Source organism: Myxocyprinus asiaticus, chromosome 25 (assembly GCF_019703515.2).
Source record: "Myxocyprinus asiaticus isolate MX2 ecotype Aquarium Trade chromosome 25, UBuf_Myxa_2, whole genome shotgun sequence".
Lineage (NCBI taxonomy): Eukaryota > Metazoa > Chordata > Actinopteri > Cypriniformes > Catostomidae > Myxocyprinus > Myxocyprinus asiaticus.
The window spans coordinates 10,277,172-10,294,528 of NC_059368.1; the positions used below are offsets into that span (position 1 = coordinate 10,277,172).

At 38.0% G+C, this 17,357-nt stretch overlaps 1 pseudogene; it reads right to left on the minus strand.

Annotated features, from left to right (window-relative positions):
- The window catches only part of LOC127415596 (mitochondrial peptide methionine sulfoxide reductase-like), a 30,201-nt pseudogene extending 12,844 nt beyond the window's left edge, over positions 1–17,357 (minus strand).

Below are 17,357 nucleotides of genomic sequence, written 5' to 3' on the forward strand. Positions count from 1 at the left end.
GATTAGAACAGAACAACCGATCAGAACAGAACAAAATCAGAACAGATTTGATCAGATCAGATCGAAACAGATCAGATCACACCAGATAAGATCAGAACATATAAGAATAGATAAGAGCAGATAACATCAGAACAGACAAGAAGAGATCAGATCAGAACAGATTAGAACAAATCAGAGTGGATCAGATCAAAACAGCGCAGATCGGATCAGACCAGATCTAAACAGAACAGATCAGATCTGAACTGAAACGATCAGAACAAATCAGAATGGATCAGATCCAAACAGGGCAGATCAGATAAGATTTGAACAGATCAGATTTGAACAGAACAGAACAGAACAAAATACTGTAGAATAGAACAGATTAGAACAGAATAGATAAGATCAGAACAGATCAGAAAAGATCAGAACAGAAAAGAACAGATCAGAAAATAAAAGATAAGATAAGATCAGAATCAGATCAGAACAGATTATCAGAATTGATAATATTACAGCAGATCAAATTAGAAGAGATCAGAAACAGAATAGAACTTATCAGATCAGAACAGAACAAATCAGATCTGGACAGAACAGTACAGAACAGAACAACACAGAACAGGACAGACAGGTCGAGAAGAGAATCGATGACAATGTTTGGAGAAGAGAACAGAAGATCAGAAGATGACAATGGTTAGACAAAAGGAACAGGAGAGAGGGCAGGGGTGATGAAGAGCAGGAGAGAGCACCTCAGTGAGAAAGGCTGGACGCAGGAAGTGAGAGTAGCATTACGCAAAGAAAGTTCAGTTTGTTACTAAAGCAATTTGAAGACAGATTTGGCCAGCAGATGGTTGGCAGCACTGTGTTTGTTAAACCAACTGGTCGGGTACATTAGGATGTCGGGGAGCAGCATGCATTGAGTCTCCATTTAGAACAGCCACACATGAGGGAGGGGAAGAGGGGCTGCCGGCCTGGCAAGCTGGTCAGGAAATAACGGGAGCGGTCACAGAGCGGCCAGTGGAAAAGCTAATTAGCCCACGCATGGCCTACAGTCACACACACACACTCTACCCCAATCAGCCACAACATTAAAACCGCCTGCCTAATATTGTGTAGGTCCCCCTTGTGCCGCCAAAACAGCGCCAACACGCATCTCAAAATAGCATTCTGAGATGCTATTCTTCTCACCACAATTGTACAGAGCGGTTATCTGAGTTACCATAGACTTTGTCAGTTCGAACCAGTCTGGCCATTCTCTGTTGACCTCTCTCATCAACAAGGCGTTTCCATCCGCAGAACTGACCCTCACTGGATGTTTTTTTGTGTGTTTTTGGCACCATTCTGAGTAAATTCTAGAGAATTTTGTTTGTGAAAATCCCAGGAGATCAGCAGTTACAGAAATTCTCAAACCAGCCCGTCTGGCACCAACAATCATCCATGCGATTATCTAATCAGCCAGTCGTGTGGCAGCAGTACAGTGCATAGAATCATGCAGGTATGGGTCAGGAGCTTCAGATAATGTTCACAACAGCCATCAGAATGGGGGAAAAATGTGATCTCAATTATTTGGACTGTGGCATGTTTGTTGGTGCCAGATGGGTTGGTTTGAGTATTTCTATAATTGCTGATCTCCTGGGATTTTCACGCACAAGTCTCTAGAATTTATTCCGAATGGTGCCAAAAACAAAAAACATCCAGTGAGCGGTAGTTCAGTGGACGGAAATGCCTTGTTGATGAGAGAGGTCAACAGAGAATGGCCAGACTGTTTCGAACTGACAAAGTCTACGGTAACTCAGATAACCGCTCTGTACAATTATGGTGAGAATAAGCGTGTTGGCACTGTTTTGACGGCACGAGGGGGACCTGCACAATATTAGGCAGATGGTTTTAATGTTGTGGCTGATCAGTGTATAATAAAACCAGGGCCGTAACCACAATTTACATTGAGGGGGACAAGTCCCCTCCAATAATCAGATATGGCCAGATTGTCCCCCCCAGTAACTGATGATATCCTTGTTGCTGATCTGCTGCAGTTCATTATGCACCGCTGTTTAATTGTCATTAAGTTGTTGCAGGAATAACATAATGCTATAAAAAAGTTAAATTTTTACCGCTTGTCATGTCATATGAGATAGCCAATAAAATCGATGAAGGCGGGACTCAAATTTAAGAAGCTGAGTGGGAACCTCCTGGATTATTCCAGCACCACGCATCAGCAAGCAGTTCAGGTTAAGTGTGTTTGTGTCATGTGAGATGTAAGTATCTAACTAAAAATGCAATATTTGACCACTGTTTTATGATTGAAAAGTTGTATCAACCGACATTAATTTCCAAGGGTGCAAACTATTCACCATTTGGTGAAATTCGCCATTTTTAATTAAAAATATGTCACGTACAGTACGTGATTCGTATGTCATTCATAATTTTGAATGTGAAAACATTAACAGAGCCATTTTCAGCATATCAGGCTTAAGACAAAGAGCAAATGTGTGTATATTGTAAAGGAATTGAATGAATGTGGTTATCTGGTAAGTTTCTGAAGTACCTTTTTAGAAAATTTACTTAATATTGTCTTAGAAAAAGATCTATACCACAATGTAGAGCGTTTTCACGCTCAGATTAAAACTAGAACATGGTAAGACCTGAGACTTGTGGCTTCAATTGAGTTTTTAGGTTGTGGCAAGGACAGTGTCATATATTTTTAATGCAAATATTTTTAGGTAATAATTTAAAATCAATTTAAGATTTTCTAAATAATTTCTTTATGTCTTTAAATCTGAATTTTGTAAATCATCTCCTAAGAGTCTCCTTTTAAAAGAGACCATTTTATTTTGAGGATGAGCCGCCAGTTAAAGGAGTAGTTCACCTAAAAATGGGAAATGTACTTTTACTCACTCATTTACTCACCCTTGTGTTGTCCAAAACCCATATGCTGGGTTTTTTCTTGGAACATAAAAATAGATATTTTAAGCAGCTCTGTTCCATAGAATAATAGTTTATAGTGAGCAGGAGCTGTCGAGATTCAAAAAGGACAAATACTATAAAGTGTAATTAAAGGTTCAGTATAAAGACATCATAACAGTAGTCCATTTGACTTGTGCATCATATTCCAAGCTTTCTGGGGCCATACAACAGCTTTGTTGTATGGACAACTTTTATGGTATTTTTATTATGATTTTTTTTCTCTCTTTGGACCTTGACAGCAGTGGTCAGTATGAACTGTTTTTGTATGGAAGAGTGCAGCGTTAGGATTCTTGAAGAAAAGATTGTGTTAAGATTCTACTGGGAGGAAAAAACAATGAGGGACAAATTGAGGGCACAGTAAATAATTTTGTGTATTTTCTTTTTGCTAGCCAGCTGACACAGTCATGCCATTTTACAGATACATCAATGATGAAAAGAAATTCAAATTAAATTCATATTTTCTTTGAGACAGCACAAAAAAGAAAGAAAAGATGGCTGACAAAGGCAAATTGCTAGCAATGTAGACACAGTGTTTGTCTTGTACTGTGTGAACTTTAAAAATACATGTATCTTTTAAAACCAAAAATTATACAGTTTTGGGCCTTTATCACATTTCAAGCCTTTATTCAGAAAAGTATTGCACTCAGCGCCTTTACTATATTAAAGGACCAAAAAGGACCATTATATTTGTGACCTCAACACCTGTGACCCCCCATCCCCAAAATGGTTTGGTCCCCCCCAATGTTCAAGACATGGTTACAGCCTTGCTTGAAACCTCACACGAATGAAAAGACCAAGAAAATATTCATCCAGTCACCTGGGCCCCCTTCCACATTAGTTTTATTCTTATCAGTCTACTGGACTCAAGCATGAAGCTCTTGCTCTGTCTCTTTCTGTCGATTTCTATCTCACAGTCTGTTCTAGTAGTTGTCAATGACAACAGTATCATTGGCACAGCCCTGTTGATAGCAAAATATGGAACCATCGTCAACTTGGCATTTGTGTCAAATTCTAAAGAACAGTTGTCTGAGTATGCACAGTACTCTAACAAACATATTTGCTCTGTTCCAAAACCCAGCGTGCTGCCTCAGATGCAGCATTTTGAAGGGATAGTTCACCCAAAAATGAAAATTCTGTCATCATTTACTCACCCTCATGTTAAACCAGTAACCAGTCTAAACCAATCTAAAAAAACAAAAAACAATCTAAACCTGTATGACATTCTTTAAAAAATTAAAAAATAAAAATAATATGGAGGTTACATTGAGGCACTTAGAATGGAAATGAATGGGGCCCATTTTTGGATGGTTTAAAGGCAGAAATGTCAAGCTTATAATTTTATAAAAGCACTTACATTAATTCTTCTGTTAATATGCATGTATTATTTGAGCTGAAAAGTTGTTTGTATCATCATTTTTACAGACTTCTTAGGGTTTTAGGGTTTACGGTGTTATGTCGTCATAGCAACAAAGTTATAAAATTGGATATAACTTTACACAGAAAAGGTAAGCAATTTAATCACACTAAAATCATGTTAACATGCATATTGTTTATGTCTTGTGGATGTACTTTTGAAACAGTGAATATTTTAATGTAAACGGATTGGCCACATTTACTTCCATTGTAAGTGCCTTACTGTAACCCCGATTTTTGCTTTTTAGGAACAAGTCAGAATAAACTTTTGTGGTAATAAACATTATGCTACAAATGCTGTCGATTGCGCTTAACTTGTATTGAACCCGGAATAGTTCTTTAAGTCCTTATTCAATATCAAATCGAATCATTAGTGATGTCTATAAACAGTTCTGAAATTCAGTGGTGGATCAGACAGTAACATCAAACCTCATTAGATCTTGCTGGTCTCGAGACACAACCTTGAGCATGACCAGCTGGGAGGGCTCCATTGCACAAGCCCTGGCAATGAGGTTTAATAGAAGGTAGCTGCCTATGTAGGAACTAGGTGGTGAGGTAGCTTACTAAGTTTTGTAACAGAGCTAAAGTGTTAATTTGTGTGACACAAACGACCAAAACAATACTAATTTTAATGGTTTATTAAGAATCAGTTAGCCATTCTTCAAAGGCCCCACAATGAAATCTCAGTAAGTAAAAAAACACCACAAACACCCACTTCGGATTCACCTACTCCAACCTCCCACGTAATTACAGCCCATGGGAGACCAGTGGCAAAGGTGCACACTACTCTAGTAGTGTGTAATAGAGTGGGTCTGCAGTAGCTAATTTAGGCCATTGTGATTTCTTGCAGACATTGATGGGATGTTGTAATTGGTGGAGCGCAGTCAATCTCCTGGATTTCGCTCAGGGCGCAAGGAGACTAGGTAAACCGCACATGTGGAGGCCTCGGAGGGGAAAACCTGTCTTTTGTTAGCCCTTAAATGAGATGCTAATAGATGGGAACATGCCACACCAAGTTCTTTTTGAGAAGTGAGGACAGAGAGAGGAGAGAAAGAGATAGTAAATGAGCAATAGATTGTGACCCTCCTGTGAATAAACACAGTGCCCCCTTGTGGCTGCTTTTATCAGCAGTCCCAAATTTGTAGCAATATGATGGCAGGCAAAACAGTTACAAAACTTATTATATTACTGTCATCTACAGTACAAACAACATAGTGGTCATGTAGCTCAACTGGTGTGGTGCTAGCAACGCCAAAAATATAGGTTTAATTCCCAGGGAAGAGGCACATAATAACAAAATGTATATCCTGAATGCACTATAAGGCATTTTGGATAAAAGTGGCTGCTAAATGCATTAATGTAAATGTAATGTAAAAAGGGCAAGACCTGCATATTAAATTGAAAAATCTCACTTCGGTCGATAAGAGCAGATCTCCCTCATTAAAACACGTGATCTTCACTGTCCTCTGTAATGTGGTATGCTCGGTGAGCCTGGTAGCGATAGCTTATAGATTGTAGTTTCAGTGTGGCTACGACATTCATTTTTTTGCCTTGAGAGCAGAGCTAAGCCCTGACCTGAATGGGGACACTAGGGAAGGTCGGTGGTGTATGTGCGTGCTGATGTCAGCTAAAGCAAGACTTTAGAGAGATTTGGTAGCATGCTGCAGCTGTGTATCTGTGTGACTGTAATACAAGACTCCAGTGAAGCGGGATTTGTAGATCAGTTAAGACAAGGGGAAACAATGCTTTCATTTTGGTTGATTATTTTTGGTGGAATCCAAAATGGCTGAAAAGCTCTAGACATGCAATAGAGGACCAAAGATAACAGCTTAATGCTTCAAAATGTAGTGCATTTTTTTTGGATTTACACTGCACCAATACTGCACAAGTCAAAATCTATACACTATAATGTTCTTTTTGGAGCGATGTAATTCAAATGATTTTAATTATGTCATTCAAAATGAGGAGGCCGGTGCCCCTTCACATTTCTGAGCCAAGTGGATTTTCATAACAACTTCCAAAAACAATAAAAATAACTTTGCACAAATTCACAATTCAAAAGCTTGGTCTGCACAAACCAGTCAAACCTTCTGCTGATTGTTTGCTGTAACCCTTGAAGGGGTCATGACATGCATTTTTTTTCCCGCCGTGTTCGCCGGCTGGGGAAATCACCCATGAATGATTTACTGGTCGACCTGGGAAGGGGGTCTCCCTTGATAAATTCGCCACTTAAATACGGCAAAATGGGGGATATCATGACTATAATGAGACAGATGAGAATGCAGGCAGCCTTACTACTATATACTTCATCATTGTTTTCATTGCGCTCTGTGCTCTTCTGCCATATTTAAATAATTTAAACTCAAATCAATATTTTGTGAGGAATTATGCATTTCTTTGATAAATAACCATGTAATAAGCATGATCTGCTCCCCTCTGGAGTAATGAATATGGTTTATTTTGTGATAAAAATGGCTGACAAAACAATTCCTTACATATCAAACGAATACAGGCAGTCGAACATTGGAATTACACTTGTTACTCACTGGCATTACATCGTGTCCAATATTGTTGCCACTGCTACATCTTTCAATACAAGTTTCATTGTGAATCCTGAATCCTTGGTCAGAACATGTTGTGGAGGCAGGGACTATGCAAACGACACTACAATGTGACGTCACAATGTAGCCGATTTCAAAACGAGTCGTTTTTGACGGGTGAAAACAATAAATGCTCTTTTTGGACTGGAGAGGAAGCTTTGAGTTCTAAAACTTACAGTATGTTTTTATAGTACGATGAGCTCTTATATGACAATATATCAATGAAATTTGTATTCCTCATGTCATGACTCCTTTAAATGCATGGGAATTTCACCAAACACTCTTACATATTCAGGTCTTTAGAGACCCGGCACGTATAATCATAATGGATCTACAAAATGCCCAAATAGTGTGCATTGTCAAAGCCTTTTCAAAAAAAATAAAAAAATAAAAAAATAATAGAATAAAATATATTCTGATATATTTTGATGTTTTATTTACATATATAAAAAAGAGATGATGCAACAAATCAGGACAAATCTAGAACAGGATTTATTACTTTCACACTGAAATTTCATAAGACACAACTGGCTGTCAAACACATATTGTTATACACAGAACACATAAGATACACACAAGCAACACATAGGTATTTTCTGCACTTACTGAGTCTAAATAGATGCACAACTTTCATCATTTCAATGTTACACCCAAATGACAATAGTTGTATCATACCGTTCATGTGTTACACTGGCTATAGTTTACTTCCATGTTGTTACTTCATCAAATAGCAATGTCAAATGTAAATCAAGTAACAAACCTGAGTAACAAATAGCATGTATAATATTTATGTGTACACACATATAGTGTAGGATACCGATAATTCACCACTGTTGCACAGAAATTCAATGTGATGTAGTATTTATTTGTATGAATATAGTACTGATTTGTCTTGCAATAAACAAAGAAATACATATCCTGTGATAGTAATCTTATATAGATATGAAATAATAATAAAAATATAATTTATGGAAGTGCAAAAAATAAAATAAAAACAAAAACGACACTATTACATTCATAGGGTCTCTAATGACCCTATATACTTTTGGTACTTAAGCCAAAAAATATATATATGTTTTGTGTTACACTTCTTATAAGCAAAAAATTGAGGAAAACTAAAAAGGTGTGGGCAAAACTCCAAAATATGGATGAGGTACAGGGGGTGAAATGAGGTACTAAAGGCCGAGGTATGCGTTAAAGGGTTAAACTGAAAACTATGTCATCATCTACAGTACCCCTGCATATGTTTGTTATAACACATTGTAAAAACATCACAGTTGCTCTTTTCCATATATATATATATATAAATTAAAAAAAAATGCATGGAGCTGTCAAGTTTAGTTGCAATTTTTCTTAGAATTTAAATGTTGGTTGATATAATCATTTAAATGCTTTCCCTTGTATTTTAGTGCACGAAACACAAAATGTGTTTCTGGGACAAAGTGGTTCAAAATGATTGAGCAGGTCATAAATGTACTAGGCTAGGATTTGAACCCTGGTCGCTTTGCATGCAAAAAAATTGATGCATAATGTTTCTGGATGGAGAACACCTTATTAAAAAAAAATAAGGTGTAATAAGTACTCTACAGGCAACATGCTTAAACCTAGCGGCCAAAAGCATGTACTGTCCATCTCATTCTAAAAGCAATTTTACACGAGTAGTAAGCAAAACCAGCGCTTTCGTCTCACCACAGATAGCACTCCAATTTTCCAACATCCCCCATAAAAACCAGGCAGTATAAATCCTAAAAACACACCCACAGATTTCAGTCCCCCCTTGCAGACAAGATTTATGGCAACATCTAATCTTCCCTTATGCAACACAGACGAGCCCACCAACCCAAGATCTGATTCCCTGTACCCCTTCACCATCCCAGACAAGCCGACCCCCCCCCCAAGCTTAACTCCTGTAACCACACCCTCCTCCTGTCCTTCACTCATAATGGACCCAGCTGCCAGTCAGACCAGGTTTTATTAACCCCTTGCCTTATGACATTCATTTCATTGTGGTTGAGGCTCAACAGCTGATTACAACACCGGTGAGGCGGCACACTACAGACAACCTTCGACCTACGGCAGCCTCTCCGTTTGGGCAGCGGGCCAATAGGAGGCAGCATGGCCTCTCCTGTTGCCATGGAGACAGGGCCTGCTGAAGCACAGATGGCTCAGCAGGAGGTAGAGTGGGTGGAGAGATAGCACAGACAATGGAGGATGGAGCAACTGAGTAAGAAAGAGAAAAAGAGAAAGGGGAAACTGAGAAGGGCAACCAGTAGAGGGAGTGTGCGAGCCTGTGAGTGTCTTTCTGAGAAGAACACAATGGGATATGCAGATATGCAATCATTCGCATTAAATCTCTCACATGAACCAATGCCCTAAAAATCACAGCTCCATGAACATGCATGCTGGAAATTATCCATTTGTCTTCTGTAAAAACCAAAATATCACATCTGAGTTCTCTTCATGTCCTAGTTCTTAGATCATAGATAGAACTATTTGAGAATGCAATTGACCATGGAGGGACTCACAGTTCCAGTCAAAAATAAAAATTTTGTCTATGAAATTTCACGACAAGAAAATACAGCAATTAACACTGATTTACAAGCATTCTCTTGGCACAAAGGCTGTTTTGCTGAAAGGTGAAATATGTCATTTTTGGGGTGTTAAAAATACTCCTTTCCCAAATTAATATGCAGAGTTCATTCGCCTGAAAAGTGGAACACTGTGGCTCTATGGCATTTTAAAATATTGTTCTGTTTGACCAGTCATTACATTAGCTAAACCAATGACGTTTGGGGAGGGATAATCTGTTTTGGCAATGGAATATGAGTGAGTGTTCAGGAAATTATTACTCATTATTTTCTGGTGACACAAGTGGCTCAAAAATTACACACTTCGCTGTTAAGCAAATAAGTTATAAGGGGGCGCCTCGTGCAGTATAGTGTACTGTATATACAGTAGTCATGGCTAAAGGACATTGTTAAAGTATGTGCAGTGGAGTGCCTGCAACCACTTTAGCTGTGACTGTATTCACAAAATATAAAACCCTTACTACATAATAAAACATTAAGGACACAAATTTCAGTAAAGCGTTGTTGGTTGCATTTTATTTTACAGTATGTGTACTTTCAGTATATTTACAGTGTATTTACCCAAGAAAGTACTGAGTAATATTATGGGGCTTTTCTACTGCACGGTACAGCTCGACTTGACTCGACTCTGCTCGCTTTTTGGGGGTTTTCCACTGTGGATAGTACCTGGTACCTGGTCATTTTTTTAGTACCACGTCAGTCGAGGTTCCAAGCGAGCCGTTCCAAAACCCTGCAGATCACTGATTGGTCAGAGAGAATCGTCACTACCATCGTCACTGGATTTGCGACACAGGACATCAACCCGCAAGATTTAAAGTTAGCAACAGCGATAACAGTATCATTTGTTCACGCGACTTTCGAATTGTAAAAAGAAATGGCTGTGCGCAAAACCACGCCGTGATCAATAAACGATGTGCAGACGTTCCTCTCGTTAGCAATGAACGAAAAGACGTGAAACAAAAAAGTCTTTCAGGAAGTGTCTCAGCTGTTGGCCGCACACGTTTACCACCGGACCTACCAACAATGTAGGGAAAAGTTAAAAACGTAAAAGTGAATACAGAACCATCAAGGACCACAACAGCCAGACTGGTTCAAACAGAAGAAAGTGGAAGTGGTTCGACCAAATGGAAGCTATCTATGGCAATAGACCGGCGAGCAATGGGAGGGAGAGAGCCCTGTACTCGGCCACGGCATTGTTGGAGTCCACGATGGAGTTTGGTATGTTTTGTTATGTTAACTCTATATTCTGCTTGAAAGCTTCACTTTATTTAGTTGACCAGCTACTGGAAAGCTTGCTTCTAAAACTACCAGGCCAATTTATTTGTTACACTTGTGTAAAATCACCATGCAACAACTGCTTTATGCAGCACAATGAGCAAGTAGCTATCAGCTAGCGGTCGTGTTACTGTTTATGGTCAGTAATGTTTGTGTCACGTTTAAGATGATGTCACGGCAGTAGAGGCGGTGCAGCTATGACGATCAGCCTATAATCCCACCCATGTTGAGGCGGCACTAAACTGCAGTGGAAAAGCAAGCTCAGAAAAGTAAAGCGAGTAGAGCAGAGCAGAGTCGAGTCGAGTCGAACCGTAACGTGCAGTGGAAAAGTGCCATTAGGTAACTACATGTACTTAATATGGATTAAGATTAGGGTTGGGGTTAGGTTTAGGGTTAGAACCTAGTAATTACTATAGTTGTTGTAATTATATAGTATGTAAGTGTAGAACAGTACTTTAAAATAAAGAGCTACCTCGTTGTTTTATTAGGAAAGTGCCATCATTCCGCTAGAAGATACAGTAGTGCCAATCATCAGCAACCTACTCAGTGCTAAGGTTAATACTTACATATGGTATATTTTAGCATGGCTGAAATGCTGTAATGACCAATTAGTATCCAGGATCTGTTTGCTAATTCTAAATATAACCCAAAAAGTGGCAGATTTTGAAAGTGGGAGACAGTACGGAAGGTCAGAGAGCTTCTCCCAGAGTGCATTGTGAGTTATTGGGCAGCCAATGGTGCAGGCCATTAGAGGCCATCATCAGCTGGAGCCAGTGCACTGTGAAAAAAACAAAAACAAATCGCACCCATATGCTTTTATGACTTGCTTAGTTCCCAAGAGGCCTGCGCCTCCTCTTCTCATCCCCAAGGTCCCAACACTACAGGCCGTGCCTGTGCGGCTGAGTGTGATTGCGCAGTGGAATAAAAAGAGCAAAATTCCCTTTTCATATAATTCAGACTCTTGAGTTGGTGCTCCTCAAATAATTAAAATCACTATCAGTATCTCTACCCTGTAAGAATATCAAAAATGCCAATCTATTAAAATAAGCATTTTCATTGATAACAGTGAGGACTCAATTTGTGGGCATGTGTGAGTGTATGTCGGTAGGCATTGGGATCCAGCTAGATCTATCCTTTCTCAAGAATCAGTTGCTGATATACCAAATGTACCATATCACAGGAAAAGATATTGGATATTGTGTTCAGCATTTGTTCATAATGGAGCATTCAGACAAGAGCAGAGTGATAAAGACAGACTGTGCCATTCATTTGGGTTCTTTTGATGTCGAAAAGGGAGACTGCAGAAACCTTTCGCATCAGCACAATGGAAGCTGAGATCTGTCTGAGGTGATGTGCAAAGAAAGCAAGACAGGACAGTGGGATGAGGAGACAGTCAAGGTTGTCTCATAATCCATAGTCAAATGTGTCTGCCACAAAACTGTCCATAATACATCCAAGAACGAATGCAGGCTGTTCTTACACAACACAACTCACCGATGTGGTACAGAATGCACGTTTTGTAAATAGAGATAGAACAATAATTGATTTGACCAATATTTTTTACCGATATTTAGATTTTTATACCTAGTTGGTTATCGGTTATTTAATATCGGGTCTTCCGCTGAATGCCATCATTTGGTGGGTCTCTGAAGAATAGTGCCCAACAATGGCATTACACCACTGTGCATTGAACAAGTAAGAGCAGTATTATGAATAATAGCAGTATTAATAATTATGTAATAATAATAAAAAAGAATGTAAAAATATATATAATAACTATTTATATAATAATAATTATTATTATTATTAATGTTGCATAAAAGCTATTTATGCAATAATACATTAAATAACAATCATACAAATGTTATAATTATATTAAGAAACACTATTATTATATTTGATATTTATATAACTGAATATAGCAAATATTATATATAATACTACTTATAATTCATATTGTTGTAGTGTACTGTTTTAATGTAATAATTATATTTATTTTGCCTTATCATTATTATTTGCATAAATAACTCACATTTTATGCAACATTTATAATAATATTAAAATTAACATTCATTATTATTTATAATTATTATAATATTTGATATTTCTATAATAAATTATACCAAATATTACACAAAATATTTTTATAATGAATATTATGAATTCTTTTTTGATTAAAAGTATGATTATATCCTTTTAATAGTAGTGATATTTATTATTATTATAATTATTATGAATATTATTATAAAAGTTTTGTTACTTATGCAAACAATACATTATATAATAATAATAATTTTTATTATTATTATATATAACAATTATTATTTTATACTATATTTATTATATTTTGATGTTTACATAATAAAATATAAAAAAATACTATATATGTAATATTATTTATAAAACAAATTATAAAACATAAAAAATTATTTTAAAAATTGCTATAACGTAGATTGTTTACTTTTTATTTTAACAATTAAAAATCATTCTGCATATTGGACACTTAAATGTAAAAATAATTGGTATATCTGTTGTAAAAAAAAAAAAAATACCAATTAATTCCTACTTTTAATTCTGAGGGAATGAAAAGAGAGCACAAATGAGGAAGGAAACAGCCTAAAAAACGAAGTATGATCCTACACGAGAGGAAGGGGGAGGGGAAAGGTTTGAAGGAAGAAAATGAGACTACATGGTGGGGAAGATTAGTGCCTGCAAGGACCACAGTCAATTCCTCTGCTTCTATTGTTCTAACGGGCTTTGCTTCGATGTAAAGGGTGGGGTTGTTAGAATAACTGCATTCAGGTTTGAATTGCATTGCACCACCGAGACCAAGAAACCTCCATTTCAAGAGAGCCATTCCACAGTTAGAAAAATATATGCATAATGCAGATGGCAGGGATGGTACTCCACATCATAAGCCTTTGAACCATCTCATGCTGTGACTTAAAGTCTCCCTTCTCTAAACTGTCTAAAAGACAAACAAAATTACTATTTCATGTGTAAGATCATTGTTCCCACTTCATAGGAAACCTTTTTTATCTGCCATGGAATCAGAGGTTATCAAACAAAGCAGGAACCATTGAGAGCAATTTTAAATGCAATCCTGAACACTTATCCCACCTAATTGACTGCTTAGGGACCAGATGTGTTAGCATTCCATTAGTCGTGGATGCAGTCAACATGAAGAGCCTTTTTTTTCTACACGAATGTGTACTGATGTGTTAGTGAAGATCACCCAAGGTTAGTTAGAGGGTTTGGTAGAGAGATACCTTTTGATATTCGTCCTTCGAGTGCAATGCCTGCTCGAGATCGATAGGTTGTATGACCAACGTCGTTGCCCTGAAACATTCCTATCAAAGAAAAGAAAGTGAACATTTTCTTTAGTTAAAGGTGATGTGTGTAATCTTTTTCAATGTAAATAAAATACTTTCTCATATCCCAGCTTATTTTGCAGAGACAACTATAAATAAGCCATTTGTAGGTTGATTCCCCCAAGTGTGTAAACACTGCAACTTTGTTGCATTATTAAAACATTGCTTTGTTTGTCATTATTTCATCATTATTTTTGCAATTCAGTTTGGTGAAACTAATTACACACTTCAACTTTAAGTTAAATATAGAATGCATTTTTTTTAACTCCGAAAACTAAAGCAAGTCTTTAACCCTGGCATTTCATGCAGTGAGGTCATAGAATAGACCTTCTGCGGATCTAAATTTAGCATCTATTAGTGCCGAGTCTCTCGGGAAACAAACTCCCAATCAACCAGCAGTGAGTCTATCTAAAATCTTGGGAAGAGTTCAATTTTAATTAAAGCTTTGTTCATCTCCATCCAGATCTGAGTTTATTGCTGTCGCTCTAGAGCTGGCTGTATGTGGTGACTTCATGAAAATGGCTGTTTGCAACCTGCGGAAAAAAACAGCATTCTGCAACCAAAAGTATTTGATAATAGGAGGGTTACTGAGATAAAGTAAGCCGTTTTCGGCTGGTCATGTGATCTCAATTCTTTCGGTGTAAAACTTTTCTTTAAATTAGTTAGTGTACCTTTGAGAATATTGTCCTAGATTATTTTACGTCCTTTGAAATGTTCAACAACTTCAGCAAAATCATAATGATTTTAGTTTAACCCAAAGTATAAGCCAATCTAAGAACTAGAGCACTTGTCATCACCACAGACACAATCAGGGTGTTCACAGGGTCTCTGGCCAAACCTGGATGTGATTGGATGGTCGAGACACTTTAATCTCCGCTCTGAATCCTCTGGTCATGATTGCAGCCACTCATACTGTTGTCTTTCTTCTCTGTGCTTTCATAATAGGCCTCTCATACCTCTCATACTACTGGAACTTAAGACTGTATAAAGTTAAATAACTGCTCTTTTATATTCTTTTAAATAGCTTTCTTTGCCTAACGTTTATTGAATTAACACTGCACTAATAAAAAATGGCTACATAGGTAAACAGGGAGTGTGTACTGTGTAATGGTAATAGTTTAACTGTTTATGTAAAGTCAATCTAATCTTAAAGATACAGTTCCAGGGGGCCTGGGTAGCTCAGCGAGTAAACCCGCTGACTACCACCCCTGGAGTTGTGAGTTCGAATCCAGGGCGTGCTGAGTGACTCCAGCCAGGTCTCCTAAGCAACCATATTGGCCCAGTTGGTAGGGAGGGTAGAGTCACATGGGGTAACTTCCTCGTGGTCGCTATAATGTGGTTTGCTCTCAGTGGGGCGCGTGGTGAGCTGTGCGTGGATACCGCGTGAGAATAGCGTGAAGCCTCCACACACACTATGTCTCTGCGGTAACGCGCTCAACAAGCCACGTGATAAGATGCGCAGACTGACGGTCTCAGACGCGGAGGCAACTGAGATTCGTTCTCCACCACCCGGATTGAGGCGAGTCACTACGCCACCACGAGGACCTAGATCGCATTGGGATTTGGGCATGCAAAATTGGGGAGAAAAAAAAAGTGGGGCACTTTCTATAAATTTTAAATAGTGGCAGATATTATTTGCAGCCCAACCCTGGTGCGAATAATGGTAGATACTAATTGCACCCACAGCAGCGACACCTGTTGTCTGGTTTGTCATATATTCCTGTGGTTTCATCAGACTATTGGGGTGCAAATAGCTGCACTGTGTGGCAGATGCTCTTTACACCAGGGTGCAAATAGACACTCCGAAAATTAAAATTCTGTCATCGTTTTCTCACATTCATCTTGTTCCATACTCATAATACTTTCTTTCTTTCATGGAACACAAAATTAGATTATTTGCAGAATGTTCTGGCAGCTCCTTTCCATGCAATTAAAATGAATGGAGATAGAGGCTGTTGAACTCCAAAATGACAAAAAGCACCATAAAAGAGGTCCATGAATATATATATATATATATACAACAGTTAGTTCAGGTCCTCGAATCTGATTGGACGAGAGATGCTTCACTGTGTGTATCACTCCGCTTGTGTTCGTGCTGTTCTAAACTAAAGTGTAAGAGCGGTACAGATGTGTTAAGAGCCATCTGTCTCTTTACATTTAATTTTGTGACATTACATATTTTAGCCAGCAGGTGGAGGCAAAAGACCATTTTTGTGTGTAATATGAGCCAGTTGGTGACGTGAAGTGAGTCAGCGTCACTCAGTGTTTATATTCAACAGCACTTCGTGATCACTCATATTACTACTACACTACTAAAGCTAGGAAATAGCTTTAAATGGCTTTAAACTAACAACTTTAGCATTAAGGCTTATCACAGCTGAGAGACACAACAGACTGATTAATTACACAAACTCAAGGTGCTTACCTCTTACCAGACTTTCCACATTGGAGAGGACAAAATGGCGGAAGACATTGCAGTTTCTATAGTGAAAGACTCTTGCGCACCGGCTACTGCACAATAGGGAGGAATACCCTCGCTTGGACGGCTATTTTTCCACTGAGAATATAGGATGCATTTCACCAAAATTACATTATCTTCAGAAAGCTAACTAACAGACTACAGCATCATCAACAGATGATCGCACACACTCCAGTTTTTATATCATTGTGGGGACTCTCCATAGACTTCCATGCAATTTATAGATTTTATACAGATCTAACGATAATTTCTATCCCCTAATCCTAACCCTACCCCTAAACCTAACCCTCACAGAAACCTTTTTTGCATTTTTACAGGTAAAAAAAAAAAATTTGGAATGAGGGTAAGTAAATGATGACAGAATATAAATGTTTGGGTGAACTAACACTTTTTTAAATGTGAACAAACAGGTTTTTAATTTGCATAATATCATGTACAAGAGAACATGAATGGCTAGCTAGCCTTGTCACATGCATTTGTCAGGATCTGGCATTCAATAAATAAAAAAAGTATTTTTGTGATGGGGTACAATGTTACCTTTTGTGGGACCATGGCTCTCCCAGAATACCTTCAGCAACTGGGCAAAGTTGATTTTCTCTGGCTCATACACCACACAAACCACCTCTGCGTGTCCTGTTTTACCCGTTTGAAGATGGGAAGGAGAGGTGAATGTGTAAACTTCTTTGCTGAAGAG